The 6,380-nt window shown below is 37.9% G+C and overlaps 1 pseudogene; it reads right to left on the bottom strand.

The window, feature by feature from the left end:
- The window catches only part of LOC103746392, a 73,552-nt pseudogene extending 70,057 nt beyond the window's left edge, over nt 1–3,495 (bottom strand).
- Between the last annotated feature and the right edge of the window lie 2,885 nt (nt 3,496–6,380).

Here is a 6,380-nt window from a genome sequence, read left to right as displayed (position 1 = left end):
TTTTTGAGACAGGGTCTCCCTGTAGCCTCAGCTGTCCTGGAACTCACTATGTAGACCAGGCTGGCCTTGAACTCACAGAGATCTTCCTGCCTCTGCCTCCCGTGTGCTGTGATTAAAGGTGTGCGCCACCATGCCCAGCTGTTAATTATTTTTTATGGGGTAGTAACTTGAGAAATTTGCAGGCTAGGGAGATTTAACAACCTATAAATTTCTTGTTTTGCAAATGTGAGTATCTGAGTTCAAGTCCACAAAGATCATGCAAAGTTAGGTACAGTAACACATATCTGCAATCTCAGGACTCTTAAAGTGAGATGGGAAGCAGAGAGAGTGAAATATTCAGAAGACGTAAGACAGCTAGACTGGTTTACACAGTGGCAAACAAAAGACCCTGCTTCAAACAAGGTAGAAGGTGAGGATCTATACCCAAAGCTATCCTCTGACCTCCATGTGTGCACTGTGTACATGAACCACCTCACTTACACAAAGAAACACATATACACACACATACATATAATCATACACATGAAAAGATTTCAAAAACATTCTCAGTAGTGCAATATTAAACCTTGAAAATATTCTGTTTTAATTATTTCATGAGAAACTAAAGATACACTAACATACCTGATGAAATTTTATTGACCTAGAAAAGACAAATTACTGCTGATTTACTACTGTGAATTATATTTATAATATTGTGTAAGAATTTGAAGAATATGTATTATCTTCATGCATTTATATATGTCTATCTGCATGTACACATCTGTATATATATACACTAGTGAGTGTGTATGTGTATGTGTGCATGTGTGTGTGTACATGTGTGTGTGTGCGTGTGTGTTTGGCAGCTATTTGCTTGTTAGGAAGATACATATTATATTGTAAAAATAACTTGGAGTATGAACAATATTAAATTGTTATTTTGATGAAGGATTTATGAAAGTAACATGTATGCACTATGAAACTGAAATGTAAATAGTTACATTTACATAACTATAACTGTGTACTGGTACCATGCCACATTAAAGCTGTACTTGAATAAAGCAGCTTGATTCTCAACCTTAGTTTGTAAGAGTTGGCCCAAACTCAGAAACCACCTCTTCCCCCAGATCTCTCTTGAACTGCGCCATGGAACTGTATCTCAGAGTCAGGACTCACACTTACTTTTATTCAAAGTGGTTTCTCCAGCTTCAACTGGGGAGCTGCAATCTGGAAGCCACTCTTATATCATAAGCAAGCATTCTTTTTTCAATCTTCATTGTTTCAATAAAGATTTATACTGTCATTCAGTACTTTGATAAGCTAATTCTCAAATATGCCCATATTAATATATTGGGAAAGAATAGTAAATTGAAGTTCCCAGGAAACAAGGCTAGGTGCCCACATTACAGGTGCACATGTTCAGTGAGTTTGCCAAGGCTAATTAAAAGTCATTAGTCCAGATTCTGCTCATTTTATGAAAGTCATTTCCATAATTCCCATTTCTTTGCTTTATAAATGAAGAAGCATGCCCATTGTGGTCGTTAGGAATGATGGGCTCATCACAAGTGATGTATTGGAAGATCAATATAGGTCAGCATGATGTCATCTGGAGTAAGCCTCTGGAGTAAGCACTGGAAGGGCAGCTTTGGAGAAGAAGGCATATAGACCATGACAGGTATTCATGTGGAGGAAAAGGTCTCTCTTTTGCTAGATTATAATTTTTCTGTGTATTAGTTACTTTTCTGTTGCTGTGATAGAAATACTATGACCAAGGGAATTTATAAAAGGAGAGTTTATTTAGCTTACATTTCCAAAGGGGAAGAGTCCATCATGGCAGGGAGGCATGGCAGCATAGGTAGCTGGAATAGGAGCAGAAGTTAACTGCTCATATCTTCAAGCAAGCACAGGAAGCAGACCACAACTGAAGATTCAGCAAGGCTTAAGAACTCTCTAAGCCGGCCCCCAGTCATGTGCTTCCTCCAGCATGGCCACACTTTCTAAGACCTCCCAGAGCAGTACCATGAAATGGGGACAAAGTGTTAAAATGCTTGGAACTTGTGGTGGACACTTTCAATCAAATCACCATATTCCACACCCTAGCCCCTATAGCCTCATGACCATATAAACTACAAAATGAATTTAGAGTATCCTTAAAAGTCCCCATCATTTTTACCAGTCTCAATACTTTTCAAAGTCCATAGTCCAAAGTCTCCTCTGAGACTCAGGGCAATTTCTTAATGTCAGGCCCAGTGAAATCAAAAGACGAATTACACATTCCTAACATACAGTGGAACAGATTCTTCTCATTCCAAAAGGGAGGAATGAAAGCATAGTGAGATAATACTGGACCAAAACTAGAGAGAAAACTGGCAGGGCAAATATCAAAGCCAGTAGCTCCATGTCTGACTTGAGGGCTTTACTTCCAAAGGGTTTAGGTGACTCAACTCTTCCAGCTTTGCTGGGTGAAACATACGTATCACTTTTGGTCTGGTACCACTCCCTGTATGCAACGTTCCTTGACAGATTATCTCACAGTTCTGGCATCAAGAATGTCTTCTTGGGATTTCTAATGTCAACTAGGCTTCATCTTTACGGCTTCACACAATGGCCTATTAGGGCCTGTTGGCCTGTCAAGACCTTCTTTATGCGGGCAGACCCCTGCTGCACATTGCCTGGCCTCAGCAACTGTCTGAAACCATGGAGGAAGGACCCATTACCCCTTCACTCTTGCATCTTTCATGCCTCTAGAGCCAGCATCATGTGAAAGACACCACTAAGTTTGATTGAAAGTTTGGGATGTACCCAAGCCTTCTTCATCTGCTTTTGAAGCTTTTCTCTTTAGTGGTTTTCTAGTAGAAAATTCTTGCAGCATTTTCCTTTCACAAATTGGAGGCTTAGCAGGGTGTGGTATTGTGCTGAAGGCACTCTCTCCATTGTTCAACTGCAGCTCTCTATGCTTCTCCTTAATCACTTTAATTTCTTTATCAGAGGGATCCACTTCTCCAGCACGTGTCTTGACTCCAACATTAATCTTTCTAGTGCAGTTTTTCAATTCAAAAAGTATATTCTGCATTTCTTTCTGCCCCATTTTCTCTTTTTCACTGTAGATCTGCATACTATTCACCAATAATAGCCATGCCACCATTCCTACCTTGAAATATTCTCTGCTGAATAAATTAGTCCATTGCTTTTCAATTTAGCTACAAGCTTTTTGGTTGTGGACAGACAGCAGACAGACTCTTTGCCAAAATATTCCAGTTGCTGCTTAAGTCCTTATTTCCCTCTACTTTCTTCAAGGCACCTACTAGAATGCTTACAGCAACCAACTACTTTTCTAGGCAAACTTTCAAAGTCTTCCACACTCTTCCAAAACTCCACATGGTCAGGTTCTTCACAGCCAACAGACCACTCTCTGGTATTAATTATTATATTAGTGTTTGTTCAGTTGCTGTAATAAGGGAACTTATAAAAGGAGGAGTTTACTTACCTTACCTTTGCAAAGGGGCAAGAGTCCATCATGGCAAGAAAGCATGGCAGCAGAGATGGCTAGAGCAGAAGCTAAGCTCTCACATCTTCAAACAGGCACAGGAAGTAGAACACAAGTGGAGATCTGGTAAGGCTTAAGAACTCTCTAAGCCTGCCCCCAGTGATACACTCCCTCCAGCATGGCCATACTTTCTAAGACATCCCAAAACACCACCCCCAAGAAGGGACAAAATGTTCAAATATTTGGAGCCTGTCAGGGACACACTCATTCAAACCACCACATTCTGGTATGGCTATACCACTCCCCCTACAGTCCAAGGAGTCCTATAGGAGGATGCACAGACAGATGCAGAGCCTTTGTTCCAGTTCATGGGAGAAATTGGATCCAGCCATTAGTTGGCCCTTAACTTAGTCTATATAAAGCCATAGATTTGGATAAAACTTACTGTATAAGATACATTTCCAGCATATGCTAAGGGTGGAAAATTGAGAGGAACAGTTTAAAAATTTAAAGTACAAGTTGTTTTTAAAAGATTTAAAGTATACTTTATTCCTGAGAAGTTAATCCTTAATTGCTTTTTGTTATGTATTTAATTGCTAATAATAAATGAATTATTATAATTGTTGCTTGTATTTGAGCTAATGTATGGGTATGAATATACTAGACATACGAACTTCACAAAATTGGCAAAAAGAGCAAAAAGTTTAGACAAAGAAGCAGGACAACTGTTTGTTTTGACTTATACTTTAAACAAGCTACCACACATTTTTGTGTTCTGTCAGTAGTGAAAATAAAGTTACAAAAATTGTTAACATATATATGAGCAAATTTAAAATTGAAAAAGGAATTTATATAAGTTACTTTCCTTTGCCAAAGTTAATTAACAGGAACACTTGGGGTTTGACTTCTTTCAAGATGACCATGTCTACTGATTGGCAGTCAGGACTGGATTGCATAATTTGCTGAGTTTGTACCTGTGATAACTGAAATGAAGACTACAAAGTTAGTAGAAAGATTTCCTGTGTGGAGACCCAGTAATTCTATATAAGATCAAATGCTTTGAAATAAAACCAGATGAGTTTCAACAAGCTATGGTGGCTCAAAACAATAATGGGGTGGCATTAGCTAGATAGTGAGAGTAGGTTTGCAAATTGAGAAGCTGATTAGGGAATTGTTTGTAATTAGAAATGACAGTTATATGTTCTTCCCACTGGGTGGTGTATGTTCCAGGGCTTATAGAGAGTGCCACATTCCAGCACTGTGTAAAGTTTCATTTTCCTGATTTATTATCTTGTTTTGAGAAAAGATTAGAGCAGTGAGGTGGAATATATATTTACAGAAGGAAATATATTTTTATAGGAATTAATGAAATCCCACATGGAAGTCAAAAGTAGTTTGTCTTAAAATACCAGCAAAAAATAGTTGTTATTGTACTGTAGTCTGTAAAATCAAGTAGAAATTACCTGGGAATATGGAAGGATACAGAATATAAATATCTCACCCAGTAAACTGGAGGAATTTTTTTTAATCTTGTTGAATAAAAATAATGAAATCTTTGTTGATTTGGGGTAAAAATATTTTTCTTTTGGTTGCACTTGGTACAAATAACCATTAGAAAATTCTTGTATTATATGTATTTTTATTGAACGTTTGTGCATTTCACACAAAACATCTTTTTAGCCTCTCCCCTATCCAAACCCTCCCATAGCCCACTCCACTGGATTTAATTCATTCTGTCATCATGTTAAGGTATATCAAGTCAAGTAAGTGTACTCAGATGTCACTCTTTACAAGTTCATCCACTGAGGTCTAGTCAATGTATCCATTAATGATCACTTCCCCTCACCCAGCAGTAATCAACTGTTATACTAAGTGAAGTAATACAGACTCCAATAAACAAATGACAAAATTCTTCCCCATTTGTGATTCTTAACACCAAATACTTATAAGTGAGTAGATATCCTGATGAAACTGCAGGAGCCAGGAAAGAAACCATGAAGGGAAAGGGAAAGTAGGAAGCCGAGAGAGAGGAATAGTAGGAGACAGGTTAAACCAAGGGGGTAACAAATAGTAAATCAAATTGTATATTAAGATTGTTTTTGTTTTAAATTTAGCTTCAGGTTGTAGCTATAATAGAAAAAGAGTTAAAACGGTGCCACAATATTACTATGAAAATGTAAATAGATGTTATCCTTAAAAGATGCAAAGATGTGAGAAAAACATGAATTGGGAGTTCCAAAAAGAAGACTGAAGTCAACTGAAATCCTAAAAACTGTTGAGAAAATTTTAAAATTGTCTTTTGGGGAATGAAATTTTTAATTTATGGGACTTAATAAAATGATTAGTTACAATATGCTCAAAATATTTAAACATTTAGCCCAATTTTGGCTGGGACTAGCAATAATAAAGTTTTTGATGAGGCTCATAAATTGTTCGAGCAATTAAATTTATATCTTTAGTAAAAACCAATAAGAAATCATGCATAAAATGAAATATATAAATAGAAGGAAAATTCTTCTAATAAGAAAAATTGTGCTGGATAACTTTAGTATCAACTTGACATACCTGGGTTGAGGGAGCCTCAATTTTGGAATTGCATCCATAGGACTGGCCTGTGGCCATGTCTGTGGGGCATCTTCTTGATTGTTGAGTGATATGGGAATGCCCAGCCCACTGTGGATGGTGCCATCCCTGGTCAGGAAGGCCTGTGTTGCATAAGAAAGCAAGCTGATCAGGGAACAGGGACCAAGCCAGTAAGCAGTGTTCCTCCATGGCCTGTGCTCCTGTTCTTGCTTTGAGGCTCCTGCCCTGAGTTCCTACCTTGGGCTCCCTGATGAACTATGACCTGGGAGATGTAAGCCGATAAACCCTTTCCTCCTTAAGTTGGTATTGATCAGAGTATTTTGCCACAGCA

The sequence above is a fragment of the Nannospalax galili genome, unplaced genomic scaffold (genome assembly GCF_000622305.1).
Source record: "Nannospalax galili isolate Female #2095 unplaced genomic scaffold, S.galili_v1.0 scaffold203, whole genome shotgun sequence".
NCBI classification, from domain to species: Eukaryota; Metazoa; Chordata; class Mammalia; order Rodentia; family Spalacidae; genus Nannospalax; species Nannospalax galili.
Note: the sequence above shows the minus strand (reverse complement) of the source record. Positions and strands in the feature narration are given on the sequence as shown.